This window comes from Aedes aegypti, chromosome 1 (assembly GCF_002204515.2).
Source record: "Aedes aegypti strain LVP_AGWG chromosome 1, AaegL5.0 Primary Assembly, whole genome shotgun sequence".
In the NCBI taxonomy this organism is placed as follows: domain Eukaryota; kingdom Metazoa; phylum Arthropoda; class Insecta; order Diptera; family Culicidae; genus Aedes; species Aedes aegypti.
Genome location: NC_035107.1, coordinates 268358410 through 268378745, shown reverse-complemented (window position 1 = coordinate 268378745; position 20336 = coordinate 268358410). Strand labels below are relative to the sequence as shown.

Below are 20336 nucleotides of genomic sequence, written 5' to 3'. Positions count from 1 at the left end.
GGAAGAATCCTGATGTAATCTCTGAATAAACCATTTGGAGAATTCTTGACGTTTCTCCAGAGGAATTCCAGGAAGAATGTCTGGAATATTTTCGGTGTAATCGCTAGAAAAAGAAACTGAGGGAATATCCGGAAAAAATCATCAAGTAATTAATGACTGTTTTCCTGAAGAACCATGAATTTCTGAAGCTAAGCTAAGGATAAATTTAGCAGAATATGAGCTGAAAAAATAGCTCTCAGCTTATTTTAATGAACTATTGTTTATTTATTTATTTATTTATTTTCGTCAACCGACGTAGACTAGTACATTTTACATATACATATTTTTGTTTTATTTCTTAATACTAAAATTATGAAATTTATAAAAAAATATTGAAAAAGAAAGTGTAGTGTAAGTAATGTTCATTTCATTTTGTTTTATGTTATGTGTTGCGATTTCTAATGGATTTGAAGTATGTTTTTAGATTTTGCCGAGACATGGTAAAGTCAATAGTTTCGCAATGTTGATTGTAAATGGCCATCATTTGATTTAGGGGCCCGTTTTTAGCATAATTTGTTCGATGATGATTTGTCAAGAATAAGTTACGATTTCGTAGTTGCCTAGAAGGAGCGTAGAAATTTAATTTTGATAAAATTTCTGTAGAATCAATACGTTGCGAAACGATATCATTTACAAATGAAACTCTTGCGATTTCACGCCGCTCTTTCAACGTTTGTATATCAATAAGCATGCAGCGTGCTTTGTAGGGTGGAAGTGGAAATGATGTCCAACCTAATTTACGAAGAGCATATAGTAGAAATTGTTTTTGTACAGATTCTAATCTTTCTTCGTGTGTCATTGAGAAAGGAGACCATACAATGCTGCAGTATTCCATGATTGATCTTACATATGCAATATATAGAGTTTTAATTGTGTATGGGTCATGAAAGTTGTAGCAGAAGCGTTTTATAAACCCTAGCATGTTATTAGCCCTGTGAATTATTGTATTGTAGTGGTCTACGAAAGAATGCTTAGAGTCTAAGATTACTCCTAAGTCCCTTACTCTTTCACATTTTTCCACATTTTGATTTCCTAATGAAATTGAAATGCGTGGTGTCGTTCTTTTTCTGCTAAATGATATTAGGTTGCATTTTTTTACATTCAGTTCTAATAGGCTTTTTTGCACCATATGTAGAATTTTTCTATTTCATTGCGGAATACATTGATGTCTTCTTCATTTCTTATTTCCAGGTAGAGCTTCATGTCATCGGCATAAATTAACACTTTGAGTTTATTGAAAATGAAGGAAATGTCGTTTACATACATAATAAAAAGAAGAGGTCCCAAATGAGAGCCTTGAGGGACACCCGAAGTGACTTGAATTGGTTTTGATTTGTTTCCTTCGAATTTTATTATTTGTTGGCGGTCAGTTAAATACGATTCAAGCCATTTCAGCAGTCTTGGATCGATTCCAATTTTTTTAGTTTGAAAAGTAGCATTGGTATGTCTATGCGATCAAATGCCTTGCTAAAGTCCGTATAAAGAGCTTCTACGTGGTTTCCATTGTCCATTGCATTCAACGAATAGTCAACAAATTGAAGTAAATTTGTTGAGGTCGAGCGGCCTTTAAACAAGCCATGTTGTGTGTCAGTAATTCTATTTTTGATTTGAAGAAATAGTTTTTCGTTGACAATTGTCTCGAAAAGTTTTGAAATACAAGAGATAATGGCAATACAACGATAATTACGTATGTCAGATTTTCGGCCAGATTTAAAGATAGGCACTAAAAAGGAGCTTTTCCATATTTTTGGGAAGATTCCGGATTCAAGGGATTTATTAAAAAGCCAAAACAATGGCGCTGTAAGTTCTTTTGCTAAATTTTTCATAAATATTGGTGGAATCGTGTCAGGGCCGGGACCTTTTGAAGCGTCCAAATTCATTAGAGCGTCTGAAATTTCCCGCACATGGATTTGATTTACACCAATATCTCTAGAAAATTCCGGATAAAACGCAAAATAATTGCGATCGCGGTCTTCTTCCGAAAATGTAGTATAGATTTCTTGGAAAAAATTTGCATATAGATTGCAAATTTTATCTGAGTTGTCACCCACATTTTCATCAAGGTGCATAACGGATGGAAAATTGTCAGATTTTAGTTTTGTTTTTACGTAATTGAAGAAGTTCTTTGGACAGGAGTTTATTTCAAGTTCAGTTTTTGAATTGTATTCTACAAAAGCATCACTGATGGCAAGATTCAGTTGATTGCAAATGTCCAAATATTTTGCTAGGTTTTCATCTTTCTGGTGTTTCTTATAAATTTTGTGTGCCTTTTGCTTCCGATTTTTCAGATTTTTTATGTGGTTGTTATACCATATTGGATTTTTTGTACTGAGGTTTCGCCGTATTTTTTTGGAAGGAATTTCTTGTTTTATGATTTCTAGTACAATTTCATTGAATATGTATGCAGCAGTTTCAACATTTCCTTCAACACAACGGAGGTTCGTAATGCAATGAATTGTGTGGATACTAATGTTACATGGGAAATTCTGTATATATTCTTGAGGATTTCCTGAATGATTTAGCAAATTTGTGAAGAATTCTACAAATAATTTCTGACTGAATTCCATAAATTCTTTATGATTACTGAAGGAAGCAATGAAGGAACTTCTGAGAGAATCCCTGGAAACCTCTGGTGGAAGTAATTTCTGGAGGAAAGATTGTAACATTTTAGAAGCAATTTCTGAAGGAATATAAATATTCTAGAGCTATTACTGGATAAATTTCTAGAGGAATTGCTGAAGAATTTTTTGAAGGAATTCTTTAAGGAATTTCTGTTAAAACCTCTGGAGTAATATGGAAGAATCGTGGAGGAATCTCTGTAGGAATATTTGGAGCAATCTTTTGCATAAATTGCTGTGGACATCCATCGAAGCATTTCAGTGAGAATTTGTTGTAGAATTACTAGAGGTTTTTCTGAAAAATTCTTTGTAGGATTTTTTTGGATACTAATGTTACATTGGAATTTCTGTAGATATTCTCGAGGAATTCCTGAATGATTCAACTAATTTGTGGAGGAAGAACCTTTAAAAATTCTAGAAAGAATTACTGATCGAATGTATGGAAGATTACTGGAGGAATCAACAAAGAAATTTCTGGGAGAATCCCTGGAAATTTCTGGTGGATGCTTTGGAGTAATTTCTGGAGGAAAGACTCTCAATTTTAGAATCAATCTCTGAAGGAATACATAGAGGAGCTTCTGGAGTACCTTCTGCAACTATTTCTGTACGGATTCTTGGTGTAACCCTTTGTAGAATTTTTGGAAAAAAAAATCTTGCAGCGATTTCTACAAACAATTCTGAAGCAAATCGTAGTGGAGTTCATGACAAATATCCTGAAGAAATTCTTTATAGATATTCTAGAGATGTGACTGGATGAATTTCTAGAGGAATTGCTGAAGAAATTTTTGAAGGAATTCTTTGAGGAATTTCTGTTAAAATCCCTGAAGTACTACGGAAAAATCGTGAAGGAATCTCTGTAGGAATATTTGGAGGAATCATTTGTATAAATTGCTGTAGAAATCCTCAAAAGCATTTCTGCGATAATTTGTTGTAGAATTTCTAGAGGAATTCCTGAAGAAATCCCTGTTGGATTTTTTGGAGAAATTTTTAAAGGAATGTCTTAAAGAATTTCTGGAGACATTGCCAGATGAATTAAAAAAAAGAACTCAAGGAGGAGTTTCTGGAGAAAGATTTCAAGGAGTTTGATGGGGAATTCTTAAAAAAAGCTAGAGGAGGCTGTGTAGTCATGCATGAAGAAGCTCTGAAGTCAATTTACAAATATATTTTTTCAAATAATCTCTAGGAGTGGAATTCTCTGGAGAGTTTTTGAAGTATTTTTTTCAAGTAATCGCTGGATGAACCCTCAGATAAATTTCAGGAGTTTCATGGCGTAATTTGTGCAAACATTATGTATGAATCACTGAACAAACTTCTGAGGTAATCCATGAAGAATATTTCCAGTAGGAATCCCTGGAGAATTGTGTATAAGTGGAATTTCTGAAGAAATCACTTGGAAACTTCTGGTAAACATCCCTGAAATTATTAAGGAATCGCTGAATCATTTTCAAGAAGAACTCCTGATTGAATCATTGGTACATTTCCTATAGAAGGGATACCTTGATGAATGTGTCTGGAGAATTTCCTGAAGAAATACCTGGATAATTTTCTGAAGGAATCTCTAAGGGATTTTCTTGAGGAATTTCTGAAGGAATCACTGACAGAAATGTTGGAGGCTTTTCCTGAGGAAATCATGGTACAATTTGTGGATGAATTCCTGGTGTTTTATCTGGGAGAAATCCTAAAGGAATGTCTGATGGTCGCTTTTGGTGGAACTTCTTGAAGAATTCGTGGCGTTATTTCTGCAGAGAACCTTAGAACATTTTGCAGGATCCCTGAATGAATTTCTGCTGGAATCTATGAAAGAAATTTCTGGAGGGATTTCATAGTAATATTTCAGAATGAAGTATTCCTGGTGGAATCCCTTATGGATTTTTTGGAATATTACTCAGAAATCTTATATCTCATGTAGTAACCCCTGGTGAGATTTCGGGATGAATCGCTTAAAAATTCCTGTATAATTTTCTGGATAAATGCCCGGTAGAATTTTTGGAAGATTTTCCACCTTGAGTAATTTGGTGGGGATTTTTTTGTAGAAATTTTGGGAGGAATTTCTGATGTAAATATCTGGAGAATTGCCTGGTGAAATTTCTGGAAAAACTCCTGGAGGAAGTTCCGAGAGATCCTCTGGAAGGTTTCTTTGAGAAATCCCTCGTGGAATTTGGAGAATTCCTGGTGGAATTATTTGTGGAATTGCTGAAGAAATATCTGATGTTAACTTAATCCCTGCAACAATTTCGGGGGGAATCCGTGTAGAATTGTCTGAATTAATTCCTGATGAAATTATTGTAAAAATCTTCAATGGAATTTCTGAAGAAATACCTGGATGACTTTCTTCATAGCGATACGTGGAGGATTCCACGTGGGGTGAAGAATTACCTGCTTACTTTCTTAATTGGGGTTTTTATCAGTCAAATTACCTCAAATCCAGCTCCCTACATACACCGGTGTTTGATGATGTTCCGCAATAAACGCATGTCAAATTGTTCAAGCTTTTTCGAAGAGCCACTGTTCGATTAAAATCCGATGTTTGTTTCTGCTGCATCGCATTCACGGAACAACTGAAAATATCCTCTCCGGTTACATAATCACATATGTACTAGAGTGGTTCAAAAAATCGTTTTTGCTCCACACCGCTCATTCGATTCTGGATCATATTCTGAGTGTCCTCTCGAAATTTGAGCTCATTTGGATGAAAACTGAGACTGCACAAGCCCTTCAATGTTTATATGGGAATTACTATGAGAAAAGCAACCAATTAATTCAATCGGTCGTAGTGTTTGCCCATGTGCTTTTGGAGATTAGAGCTACGTTGATACTGTGAGATACATTCATCAGCTACAACTTTGCCGAAGACCGTTTTCAAATCGGACGCCTCAGTATGTACTATATTATGTACTATACGACATCACTCGAAATCTTGTGAATAATGTTGGAGACTGAGCGTTTGTGGGGTGCATAATTTGAAGACATTGTTGGAAAAATGTTTATTCACTACCAGCCTACCAGATACTGTTTGTCGAAAACAATTTCAAGTCTAAAGAAATCATTTTCAAGAGGATAAAATAGGAAAGAAAGATTATTCAAATTTTCGAAGAAAAAGGCTATTGATTAAGATAAAAATGAGTTTTTTTTTGATGATTTTGATACGGACTATAATTGCTTATTGATATTGCAAGATTGTCCTTAATTTAGACAATAAAAGTTTGAACGATAGCAAACGTTTTGTGCAATAAATCAAGAGACAAATTAGAAGACTAATAACATTAATGTTACAATGTTCAAGTAGTACAACTCCCGCACTCAACTCATGTATACAGGGCATAATCAAATTGTAAGGATTTTCTGCCGTCATTCGATCTACCTTCACATGCAGTCTTGCCATCCATTCCACATGCAGTAAGTTCCAGCCAACAACGTCTAATTTTCGAAATTAAATTTTCAACGAATCTTTCATTCACTTACCCGTGGTCCTGGCGCACAGTTGCTCAACCGGCACAAGAGGCACGAACGTGATTTCGCAAGTATATGTATTTGACCTAACTTTTGCTCTTTGATTTAATTATGCGATAGCAGCTCTTGTCGTCCCGAAGGTGGCCTGGCCTGGTTAACTGACAGTCGTCCCACGATCCTTGTACGGGGGCAGAGGCGGTGGGTGTATTACAGTTTTTTAGTTAGTTCTGGTTTAATGGTCTATATAACATGTACCCGTGTTAGATAGAGCTCCATTGCTGCTTTTTTCTTCTCTCCCAGCGCCATTCCTCTCATTTGCACACATCGTTGCTCATCAACCGTAAATGATGGAGATGGTCGTATGATGATACGATGATAATGGCGGTTGTAGCCCCTCGGCAGTTGCCCAGGTTTATGGGTTGGCACTATAGGTACTAGAGCTCTCTGATGGCCAATTCGGGCTTCCTTGCCCGTCCTTGTCGACGTCGCCGTAGTTGTGATTTGATAAAATTTGCATTCATTACAGCGTATCCCCTCAGCCTGGGGATGACGTTGAGGTGGGTAGTAATGTGGACTGTAAAAGATAGAGAAAGTAACGAAGAAAGACATTTTAGCACCTGTACAAAATTAGCATATTGAAGGTGTAAGATTTAAAAATTGACTATCTGTTGGTTCAAGGCGTTGGAGTGTGCAAAACATGACCTATAAACCTGATGTTCATATAAAAAGTCGTATTTAAAAGGTGAATTGGAATCACCTGCTTCTTCTTCTTCTTTCTGGCGTTACGTCCCAACTGGGACAATGCCTGCTTCTCAGATTAGTATTCTTATGAGCACTTCCACAGTTATTAACTAAGAGCTTTCTTTGCCGATTGACCATTTTTGCATGTGTATATCGTGTGGCAGGTACGAAGATACTCTATGCCCTGGAAATCGAGAAAATTTCCTCGACCAGCGCGATTCGAACCCACGACCCTCAGCATGGTCATGTTGAATAGCTGCGCGTTTACCGCTATGGCTATCTGGGCCCCTAGCTTATAAGAGTAAAATAACGCTTTTAAACAATATAAGCCTAACCTAACCTAAATATATACCGTAAAATGGGGTGTTAAGGGATGAAAAAAAAATTCAACTCGAATTTAAAGCAACTTCTAGTATGTCAATAATTGAACAAAGTACAGCCCTACCATTCTCTCGTCGTGTATATCAAAAGCCAAATACAATTATAAGGATCCCATGACAGATTTCTGAGATAATAATGAAAATGTGTGATTTTTGAAGGAAATGCAAAATGGGGTGTTAAGGAATTTGAGTTTCGTAAATATAATCATATTTTTCAAGCAGCAAAACATAATCTTTTTGGTCAAACATAATCTTTTTGGTCAATAACTTTGGCGCTTTCATTCAATTTCATAATTTATGTTCAACCCTAATCAGATAATACATCAATATTATTAAACTTGGAACTCCTGCAAACGCAAACCGTTTCATTTTAATTGCTAAAATATTCCACTCAAGAAAATAGCTTCCTTAAATTCATGTGAATTTACACATACATTGCTCAAATTGCCAAAATCATTAGTTTTATTTGTATCATATATCTAGCATTTGAAACATATTTAAAGTATGTGCAAGTAATACGTTTTTCTGAAGCACACTGTGCAAAAAATATGGCGTCCGTGTGAAGGTTTCGCGGTAGTGATCTCGTTGAGCTGTATTTATCCAGCGATATGTTGGCTGCATCAGAAAGTATATTTGCTAAAATTCAATACTTTGATATTGTTTTAACTTATGTTTACTTTTATGCAGATGGAGAAATCGAAAGATGTAACAGCAAAAAAAGATTACCGACTGATGAACTCGCTGCCCACAGAGATTGCGTAGAAGACCAATACGAGTCGCTCCAAAAAGTTGGTAATTTTTGGTTTGTTTTCTTCTGCTGCTCATTCTAATTCATTGTTTCATCGTACTACACATATTGAAACTGTTCTAATGTGTTTATCAGACTATATAATAAACTTTATTATATTCAATTATTTGTTTTGCTCATTATTGGATTTAACAAGAAAAAACAAAAGAAACCTTCATTGAAATGATTTGGTCGGTCAATATACTCCATTGAGGCCGCCCATGTAAAGTATGTGCCTGGATTATGGATTTGATATGAAATAATCATGCTTTCAATGGAAATTAAGATTGGCGACAATCTATTGATTACGCACATGCTTTCCATATGCAAACCCCCATTGCAAAAATCCATATGGGTTGGCACATGAATCAAATGAGGACATTATCTTGAGTGTAGTTATTAATCCTATTTGGGAACTATCAAAACATCATAAAATTGTCTTGAAATGATTTTTATACTTATATGCAACAGGATCATAACCTAAATATTTGCAGTTTACGAATCCTGTAAGCTATGCAGAGCAACTTCTTAAATAATCTATAGTATAAGGATAATTTCAACAAGCTTTTAGTTTTAATAGGGAAAATGGTCAATTTGTCCTGAAAATATAACACTACACTAAACAAAGTATTTGCATGCAACACCCAGTGGCATGGTCGAAAAATACCGAAGAAGAAAAGTGTTCCAGTTTATGGAGCGGAAATCTAACGCTCACTATATAATACGTTGAGTGCCCGACAAGGCCGCGAAGTTTCTCAAAAAGAGCTCAGAAATGACAGAGTCTATGTACAGAGAGTTACGCGAAGAGGCTTCTTTGAATTATTGTTCTCCTTCGTCTTTGAAAGAAGCCCCTATTTGTTTTGCTGATCTGTTTGATAGCTGGACGGTTTGAAAGCTCGATAAGATTTGTTTTAACTCTTCGCGCAACTTTTAATTTATTGACTCTGAGAAATGACAAAATATTATTTTTGTTTACCGCTTCATAGGATTACCACTGAAAGAAACAACGGCTGCAAACCATTTTGCATTTCCAAGTAAAAGAATCATTCTAGCTTATCAAAAGTTTTACCAGTAAGTTCGAACAAGTTTTGGAAATAATATCTAAAAAAAATCCTATATTTAATTTAATACGTAGTTCACAAGATTTTCCAACCCGTTTAACCAATTTTTGAGATTGAATATTTTTGGAGATATTCAGTAACAAACAAAACAGGGTCCCTAACTTTTACAATGCAGTTCTACCTCACGGAGTACGGCAAAAGTATATTGAAATATATTACAGCATAAATCGAATGAGTTTAGTAATTTGGAAAAAGAAGAAAAGATAATTCCTTAACACCCCATGTATTTTCAAAAACAGACTTTTTCCATAAAAAATATTAAAAGACGAAATCTAAATAAAATTTTCTAAATTTGTTGCCTACATTGTGATCTCAATTAAATATACTTATCTTCTAAGTTACTCACATATTTTTCTTTATATTTTTTCATAGTTTAGTAGTTTAATGTATTTAGTCTATAAAATTTGAACAAAAAATTTTTGAATCGTTTTCAATATCTAGACTCCACAATACTTTATTTTATTAGACATTCCCTATCACATACTGCAGTTCACAATCCTCCGAACAAATCAAGCATTTCAGATGACTGATATATATATATATATATATATATATATATATATATATATATATATATATATATATATAGTTTCGTTCACTCCCGGGTTTTTCCTAGTTTCCCGTACAAAATCCTGTGCTTTTCATGCACACAAACACGTAGGAAAACTTTAGGTATAGGGTAGGTGTACCAGTTATGGACATAATGGTTCCCTATTTCGCCATACATGATAATTTGATTATTTTCATTATTTTTTATCATTCTGTGTGTTTTAGTAGTTTGATATCAAATGAATTTTAATGTTAAAACATTCAACAATATTTAAAATGCGAAAGTTTTCAAGAAAACACATATGGCCAAATAGGGAACCACTATAGCTATAACTGGAATACTTTCCCTATGACTATGGAAGATTTTTCAAAATCCGAATGCCCGTTCCCAAGTCATTTCGTGACATACAAACACTATCCCATTTGTATTCATATAGAAGATAGACAGACAGATTTTATTCGACGTTTGTTCTAATGTTTCAACTTAAGATATTCTAGGTAATTTATTTATAAGGATGGACAAGGTGGGCCACCCAAGGAAAAAAATCCCCATAACTTTCCATAAACAAATCGATTTGTCCTATTTTTTCCTAGATTCTTTCACACACTAGTAAACTATTCTAAACGGCGAATGATAAGACATATAATTTAATACTCGTTTTTTAACGAGCAGTTTCCAGAACATATTCATTTGCTCTATTAAAAAACAGAGGCAAAATGGGTCTACCATTTCTAACTTCAATTTTTATCTGAACAAATATGCAATATTAAATGTGATTTCACTACTCATCTATCCTATATATGGCTGTCGGCTGAACAAGAACACCTAATGTATACAAAGCTGATTTATTTTGAGACCCGAAGACTTGTAGTTGATAATGGGATAAAAACATATGTATCAGTCAGTAAAAGTCTAAGAATTTACATTACAATTTCTAGTTGTCATTTAAAAAAATCATCCCGATCAATAAAAATATAAATTGCGCTTCAAAATGATACTGACCAAGGTGTGTGCATTTTACTCTGTAGGTGTAATCACTTGGCGAAAGCGGCTAGGAGGCCATCTTTAACTTGCTGGCCGTTTTGTTTACAAACATTACTGCCTTGCCTTAATGATGCTGAAACTGAAACTAACTGTGCTGCCATCAGTGCGGACCAAATTGTCAAAAAAGAAAGAAAGGAGTAGATCACACAAGGTGCAGAGGCGTCCAGATTAGAATAATTCTTGACAACACTGCTTCTACAATCAATCAGGAGTCAATCTCTCTACTACCTGTCTCAGATGTTTGTAAACAAAACGGCCAACCCTTCCTCACCTACCCTGTCTGGTTTTCTCCACAAAGTGAGCAAAATAAGACACCTTAGATAATTGGACCCGCCTTGATACTGACCCATCTTGTCCCCCCTCTTTCCCCTTCTTACCGTACTTTACTATTTCCGACTAGCAGATCATAACAAAATTTTGACACAAATATACCTTATTGAGATATAATTATCTCCCGTCGATGAAATTTAGATATACCGCATTATTTTTCCAATTATACATAACAAGATTATACCAGAATTTTATTACAATCTTGTTATAACTGAAACAAAGCAATTATAACAAAATCATACCATAGGTTGTTATTATAACAGGACATGATACAATTGTGTTTTATTGTATGCAGTACATTTACCAAGAACGAGTAAGTTTATCGTTTATTCACGTCACTAACTGTGACGTCATGTTTCACAGCTCAGACGCGGAAGAAATTTGAAGAACATAAAATCCATGTTCATATGGGATGAGAAGATGTAGAACCAATTGAGCTTATGAATAGCCTCAATGGTAGAGGCGTCAAGTCCATCCCCATTGTTTGATACTTGTCTCGGTTCAATTCCCGTTAAAGACTTGTTTTTTTAACAGTTTAAAACCTTTTTCATTTCCTCTCTGTCATTTTCTAAAAATATACTTACGCACTCGAAAACATTCACCCAAAAAATGAATATAAATTAATAGTTTTACACCTAAACAATAATAGTTTTACAACTAAAACGATAAGCAGCTTCCTGGAATCTGAAATTGTCAGGGGCTTTCATATTCCTAAATTTTTACATAGTGAGGCTTTCAATTCAGTCCCATGCAGCTCAATACTCAATTGGACTAAAGAGACCAAAACTGCAAAGCATTTTTTTCCGCTCTTGTTTAAATTTTTTTCTTCTCTCAATTTAATTTTCAAAAAGGCTTCGAGAAGGATCTTCTTCTTCTTCTTCTTCTTGGCATGACGTCCTCACTGGGGCTGAACCTGTTTCTCAGCTTAGTGTTCTTGTGAGCACTTCCACAGTTATTGACTGAGAGCTTTCTTTGCCAATTTTGCCATTTTCGTATTCGTATATCGTGGGCAGGTACGATGATACTCCATGCCCAAGGAATTCAAGGAAATTTCCATTACGAAAAGATCCTGGACCGACCGGAAATCGAATCCAGACACCTTCAGCATGACTGTGCTTTGTAGCCGCGGACTCTAACCACTCGGCTATAAGGGCCTACTCATTAGAAGGATCTAATCGTGAGATTATTTTTTTTTTTAATTCAGATGATGCGTTTTACGATTACCCGGGTATTTCCCTTATTTTTCCAATCATTTTGAATTCATGGATTTCCTGTATGTGTTGACAGCTTGTGTTGGAAAATTCGAAGTGCTGAATCTCCTTATTAGCTTTATTTCCACCCTTCAAATTTGATTGAAGTTCTAAAATATGCTTCAGAATTATTGTACTATGAATGCAAGTTACATATTTGCACTTAATATTACATTTTTGCCTTGAGAGTCGCAACATGATTTAATGGCACCATGTTACTGGTAAAATTCAATTTGCAAAACCATTAAAAACAAATCTCTCAAACATTCAGCAGCTTTTTATTAATCTTTGCGTAATCTATTATCAACGTGCCAAAAACGAGGAATAATAAAGACATTCATGTTATGAGCACAAACTGTATTTATTAACTTTTCATAAAGTCACAAAGTTGTGTCCCGATATCTGTCAAAAAAATAACAATCATTCGATGTACCTTTGAAGAAATGATGTTTTCTGTTACTTCAAGTCTTTCCTCTTTTTGTGTGTGTCAGATTTTTAAATTATCGCTTTTATGGTTCTTCTTTGCGACAAATTTAACAGAGAACTCTAAATGCATTTAAACAATTGTCAAAGAATCCTTTTAGACTTGCGTTTCTAAATGAAATTTATGTCAACTTACCACTCAATGCTGTCGAAGCAATTCTCGAGATTTTTCAATAAGAGGTGCTCACTATTTTTTTTTCGGATCAGCGCTGTTCTCTTTTCATGTTTGGGGTCTAGCACAAATTATGTCATGCTCCAAGGGGGGGGTCAAGCCAAGCGTGACAAGTCTTACAAAATTTTTGGAGGACTCGTACAAAAAGTATGACAAAAAGGGGGGGGGGGAGGTTCGAAAAAGTTGAAATTTAGCGTGACATAATTTGTGTACCATCCCTTTCAAAATCTTGAGAGACTGTTGGGTAATTTTTTAAAAATATTGCCGGGTTTTTGGTCGACTCATTATGAACTTCGTTGCATTTCCCTTCTGTGGTTTTTTATTGTTTCCACTCGAATCATTGCACTTGAAATGCGTTGACAATTTCAAATTGCAGCTATCTGGAGAGACAATAAAAAAAAGGCGAATTTAAGTATTTTATCGATGGCATATTTGACTATGGACCAATGCACGAGTTCACTATTTGACGTTTTAGCGGTGCCGTGTTATTTATGTGACCATAGCAACCAGTGAATTCGGCACCGCTCAAACGTCAAATAATGAACTCGTGCATTGATCCATGGACCAATGCACGAGTTCAATAATTTGACTTTTGAGCGGTGCCGAATTCATTAGTTGCCGTGGTCACGTAAATAACACGGCACCGCTGAAACGTCAAATAATTAACCCTTGCATAGGTCAATAACTCGACTACAAATTTTTAATGGATTTGTTCGCCAACTTTGATAGACTCCGCAACCTAACAAAAATGACAACTAGTAACCAGTTTTTCTGGAAATATTTCGACGAATTTCAACAAAGATGTATGGTAAGCCTCTCAAATGGTACTTTGCAGATTTTTAAAATCCTTTGAGAGTTTCAGATGTAATTGAAAATAGGATAGACAAGAATAAAATTGAATCAATTATTGGACATTGAATGAAATTTCTTCTGAACTCTACGTTAAAAAATGAAAGCTTAAGTTTGTCACTATAGCCTAATATTCAGATGAAATCTTTGTGTTGATAATCTATCAATTTGAATTGATCAAATCAAGATTAAGTTTGTCACTATAGCCTAATATTCAGATTGGAGTGTCCATTTCCCGGCCCCTTTGCTCGTCCCGGGGTTCGGGACAAAAATCCATGCTTGTCCCGGGAAATCTCGGGATCCCGGGATTTATCAAATTTTCAATAAAACTAGCTTTTCGGTTTGAAATGGAAGTACAAATTTAACAATACAATGCAAAAGTAAACGCATGTCAGTCCCACTGTAGATTTTCGCATCGCGTAACACAAAAATGAATCGTTATTTGGTCATCCTTATATTTTTCTTGAAAAGGTAACGGAGTGCAAAGCAAACAATGAAAGTTTTATTAAGATCAAAACATGTTCCAATCTCCTAGATTTAAAAAAAAATTATGGAAAACGAGATTGAAAACTTCTTAGTCAATTTTCTCCATGCCTTCTTTTTACAGATGGTACTGACTTGCGATATGCGGCAGTTTAGGTGTACTTTCAAATCTGTTATCTCAGCGTAGGCTTATAAGAACGGTTGATGTTGAAAAGAATAGCATTAAAACTTTGCAGCTAGACAAATAAAAATATGTGTTTCTTACTTAGTAAATTGATATTTTCATGAAAATTGTTACCGTAATTCGGGGTGTAGTTGATCAGCGGGGAGAAGTTGATCATTCCCGTACCCACGTGTATAGACTGTTATAAGAGCTATGACACGATTTCAATTATCACAATTTCTGAGTTGTGGCATTACCTGATAGCTACTCTTGATTTTCATAAATTCGGTTTGGCATTCAAGGTAATTATTTCATGGAAAAACAGATTTTTTAGGAAATGTTTTATGAACTGTTGAAGGTTTCTTCTCCAAACAATCGACTTTTTCCACGGCTATACAAAGCTACACTTTTAATAAACTGTTTCATACATTCCAGATATGTTTTGTGCACCCAGTTTCGAATTTGTATTGAGGATACAAATTCTTTTTTTAGAGAAAAAATGATCTTTTTGCAAGAGGGTTGCTAATTTCTAAGAAAATTGCCTACCTTTAGGTAATCTGTAATTCACAACTTTCAATTAAAAAATTACCCGATTTATCAATAGGTTGTAAGATTTTTAAGTCTTGATTCAGATTCAGAGACCCCAAATTTAGTGAATAGCATACTTCTTTATTTTAGAAAACCTATCGCAGTAATTGATCAACTTCACCCCGGAATCAAAAACACTACTTTTTGATCTCCAAAAATTGTTTTTGTTATTACGATAATAATTCGTCAAAATTTCGTTTATATAATTCGCTTAACATTCAATCAGTACAGGTTTTAAAAATATTTGGATGATAATACATGCATTATAGCATGGAATTATAGCACAGAATCGCTACGGTACTCGTTTATTCTCTTTTGCATTATGCTTTTCTACTTTATCAAATATGGTTGATAGTGAGGAAAAATGTCATTGTTTTTCATTGAAATTTAGTGGTTTTTATCAAATTCTACGTACATTTCGGGAATCCCGGGATTCCCGGGATATCAGAAATAAAATCCCGGGAAACGGGAATCCCGAAATTTTTCGAATCCCGGGATTTTTTGTCCCGGGATGTCCCGGGATAGACACTCTAATTCAGATGAAATCCTTGTGTTGATAATCTATCAATTTGAAATGATACTTGTCAAGATTAATTTTCTAGGGGCCGTGGAATGCTTGTAGGACCTCAAAGGGGGCCGCCACACTGACAAGGTTGGGAACCACTATCTTAGGCCCTTCATGTTAGTTATATCCATTTCAAATTATCAGTTTAAATGAAAATTGACAATCGATCCATGGAGTGTGGGGTCGATTCCCGCTTCAGGTCGGAAAACTCTTCGTGAGCGCCTTTTGCATACTAACCCGCTGTCTAGTGTGGTGTGGTGCTTCTTTCAAAGGGCAAATCATCCACTGGAAGCATTAAGGTGAAACATCTCGGAATCCAAAGATGGCCGGCGCAATGGCCGATTTGTGCCCCTACTCACGTTTTCAAAGGCACTAAACTGGAGAAATCATGGGGCAGGACAATTGATAATATTGGTATTAATATCTGTTAATATCAATTTATATATATTCATCCATTAATATTTTCGAAACACATCGAGGTGGCTGTGACTTTTCTTTTAAGAAACAAAGACATATGACGTTTCAAGATATCAACCTACATGATAGACTCAAACACGGTGAGCTTTTTGTCTTTACTTTAAATCTTAATGCAATGGACCGATGCACGAGTTCACTATTTGACGTTTGAACGGTGCCGTGTTATTTACGTGACCATAGCAACGAGTGAATTCGGCACCGCTCAAACGTCAAATTAGTGAACTCGTGCATGGACCAATGGACCGATGCACGTGTTCACTAATTTGACGTTTGAGCGGTGCCAAATTCACTGGTTGCCATGGTCACATAAATAACACGGCACCGCTAAAACGTCAAATAGTGAATCCGTGCAAAGGTCCATACATATATTATTTATATTGTTGTAGGATCATTCACTTTTCTGGGAGCGAATCCAAGCAGCGGTTGGTCTGTTGCCGAAACATATTATGAACATCCTTGATCTTCAAGGATATTAATCATGCGGTGCGCTTGGGGAAATCCAAGAAACTGATTTTTCCAAATCGAAAACGATCTGAGGCTGCTTGCCCCTATGAAAAAGGCATCGCTTGATGTGGAACAACTGCAACATTTATACGGGCTTTTTGCAGTTTCGCCCAAAAATTCTATATTTCTGAACGGTGACCTTCCTTGGTTTGTAGCACTACGTTTTGAACTGGATGACGATTGATTTTAAATGATATTAAGTTACTGTATTAGATTCACATCACCAACCAGTCAAATAAAACAAGTGGGTGGATACTCTGCTGCTTACGAATATTAAAGTGTCCCTTGTTTCCTTCCATGAAAGAACTAAGGTCTTTTAGGACATATTTGGACATTGCATTTTATTTTATCCACATCCATTATGCAATTTTTATACGTTTTTTCAGGTATGATGAAACACGCTATTTACAAAGCTTCTCCTTCAATTGATCTTTCAAGATCCAAGTGTGAAATAGTCTCAGAAGTGTTGCACTTCATAATTCGTAAAACCACGTCTCATATACTAGATCACAGGGCAGGCAATCGTCAGATTCGTCACAGTGCGACGACGAAATAAAAAAATGCATCGTTATCCAGTATAATAACTCTGGCAGGTCGTCGTCTCGTCATCGACGAAAGAATGCACGACGAACGTCAATCCAAAATCGTCTGCGAACCACTTTGTCTTCATTCCGTTCGCTCCCCTTGCTCAAACGAAGGAGGCGTTTATTGCATATTCGCTTGCTATGCACAAAACGGTGAATGCCATCCCAGAATTGCTTGTATTAGCAATTTAACCCGTACTTCTCAAGCTTCATCAATAGCTCTGATGGTAAGCGCGTGACTTTGACGATGCAGAGCTCGTTTGTTCAACTCCGGACGCGTTTTGTTTTTGTTTTATTTTTTCAAAAAAGGCTTATAATCTATCGACGCTATGGTTCATATTTTTAGTCGGCTCAGAGCTCCCGAACGAAGATTCGACCATAACGAAGGAGGCTCGTTTGTTCGTCATGACGCCGAGCCTTTGTGGCGGACAACTGCAGCAACGCTGGTTGAGTGACGATGACGATTCTTTTTTTAGTTTCGTCGACGACTTTTTCCATTTGACGGTGACGATTGCCTGCCCTGCTAGATCAAACTACAAACCTGAACTAGCTCCACATAAGATTCAAATCTATTGTTGTCGTTTATTTTTGTCAATCTACCCATATGTTTCGAAACTCCCAGCACACTAGATAATATCTTTAATATCAATTGTAATATCTATATAAATAAAAATGGAATGGTGTTTGTATGTCACGAAATGGCTCACGAACGGGGCAATGGATTTGGATGATTCTTTTTCCATTTTGTTCGTCAAGGGTGTTTGTGTGTATAAAAGTTCCAGGATGTTCACCGGGAAAGTAGGAAAAACGGGACTGAACGGAACTGTCATTTTGTATGGGACGATTCATAGCGGTTTTCAACAGCCTACTTGATGGCAAGACGAAGTTTGCCGGGACCACTAGTTATTAATATATATTAATATTTTAATACCAGATCAAGTTTCTTGCCACATGGGAGAAGTATTTGGTAAACGTTTCTGATCTTCTTATTTCAAGCTTTCAGTTAGTGCACAAAGCCAAAATAAAAAGTGCAGTGTTGTTGGATGCTTTCTTCGCGAGATTTGTGCCTTTGAAATTTTAGTGCAATCTTAGAAGTTGATTCCAAACTGTTTCACCTTAACGTGTGTTGGTAATTTCAACCAAACTGAGGTTCGTATGTAAAACTAAATACTTTTTTTCGTTCAAATGCCACAACAACTTACATATTTGAATAGTTTCACGATAACACATTACATAAGAAAAAACTGTTTATAATTATCTTTTACCATGACGCGCATCGTACCTTCATGCTGTGCGTACACGAATTCTCTCTGCTCTTGGAAGTTTTCTTAAAAACTACCTAAAGCAATAAAGTAACACTTTTCAGTGCTAAAATTAAAAAACGGTGCTTTTCAGTGCTACTAAAACAGTACTTTTCAGTACTATTTTTTCTACTATTGATCCCTTTACGATCCTTGTTAGGACCGGTGCCTTCGATTTTTCGTTGGACCCGTTGGCGAAAGCTAGCGGTGGTAATCCTTCTTGGACACCGTCTTGGGAAAAAACCTCTCGAAGGTCACGTCTTTCTCGTTTATTAACTAAACATGGTATCAACAACAAACAAAAGGAAGGTTGAATCTCTGAATTCACTACTTCCTTCCAAAAAAGTGGGTTTTAAAACTGTCACTACACGTGGCAAGAATGGAAGAAAGGACGTTTCCCCGGAATGCGAACTTTCTTCCAAGGGTGAAATGAATAGTTGTATCGAAATGAGCAATCAGTTCGACGCTTTAGACAAATTTTCCGAACACCAAATCGAAGCAGCCTCTAGCCCAGGCTCTTTGATTCAAGTGAGGAAGCAAAGAGTGCCGCCTATCGTGGTCAGTTGTTCCGAATTTGGGGGATTTAGGCAGGAGATCTTGAACTCCATTAGGGGAATCAAGGTTTCCTTCCAAATCGCAAAGAAAGGAGACTGTCGCGTTTTGCCGGAAACTCTTGAAGATCGCGAACTTCTTCTCAAACATCTTGAAGAGAAGAAGCACAAATTTTTCACTTATGACGACAAAACTGAACGTTTGTTCAAAGTTATCTTGAAAGGTCTCTCAAGTGACTATAAATCTGAAGAGATCAAAAATGGAACAAATGATTTACTTGGATTTTCCCCTGTCCAAGTAATCATTATGAAAAAGAGAACCCAATCTGGCATTGTTCGGAAAGGGCTTTCTCAAGAATATTATTTAGTTCACTTTAACAAAAAAGAACTAAATAATATTAAAGCTTTAGAAAAAGCAAAACTTTTGTTTGATGTCCGTGTGACATGGGAACATTTCCAGAAACCTGGAGGAAATTACCAGAACCCCTTTCAGTGTCAAAAGTGGGGTCATGGTACAAAAAATTGTCGCATGCATGCTAAATGCATGATTTGCGGAGGTTCTTCTCACGCCAAAGACGTCTGTCCAGTGAAAGAAGATACCACCAAGTTCATATGCTCTAATTGCGGGGCTAACCATAAGTCCAATTTTTGGAAATGCCCATCAAGAATCATTGCGGCACGTGCCAGACAGATGAAAGATAATATCCGTTACGATAACGGTCGTTTCTGGAATTTGCCTGCTAGAGTATCGAACAATGCTCATTTTTCAGTTAACGATCGCTTGATCATGAATCATACCCATCAGGAAGATCATAATCATGCTCATTCACAAACTAATTTTAATCCGTCGGGTAGCCGTTCAAATCTTTCAATTTCGAATGTATCTACCCACAGTAAATCCTTTGCCGATATCGTAGCAGGAAATTTGAACTCCTCGCCTGTTCGATCCATGGGTACCCATTCTACTTGTTTCAAATCAAATGGAAAAAACCCTACCGCCACAGGTAACTCCGCTTCTTCGTCTACCGGAAATTCTAATGGGAAATCACATGACATGTCTGCCTCTGATTTTAATTTTCTAACTGAACAATTAAATCTAATGATTGATGCAATGTTCAAAGCCACCACTACGACTGAAGCAGTCCAAGTAGGTGTAAAATTTACAAATCAAATTGTTATTGGATTACGTTTTTCTAATGGATCCAAATAATAATTTAAATATTTTAAATTGGAATGCTCGTTCTCTGAATGGTAAAGAGGACGAGCTGTTTAATTTTCTTACGGTTAATAACGTGCATATAGCAGT

General features: G+C 35.9%; 1 protein-coding gene across 4 annotated transcripts in view; it reads right to left on the bottom strand.

Annotated features, from left to right (window-relative positions):
- Nucleotides 1-20336, bottom strand: part of LOC5573320 (gamma-aminobutyric acid type B receptor subunit 2) — a 110130-nt gene that overhangs the window by 9532 nt on the left and 80262 nt on the right. For all 4 annotated transcript variants that reach the window (XM_021837755.1, XM_021837757.1, XM_021837756.1 and 1 more), the window contains exon 4: nucleotides 6120-6681. The gene's annotated coding sequence lies outside the window, so the exon portion shown is untranslated. The remainder of the gene's footprint in view (nucleotides 1-6119; nucleotides 6682-20336) is intronic.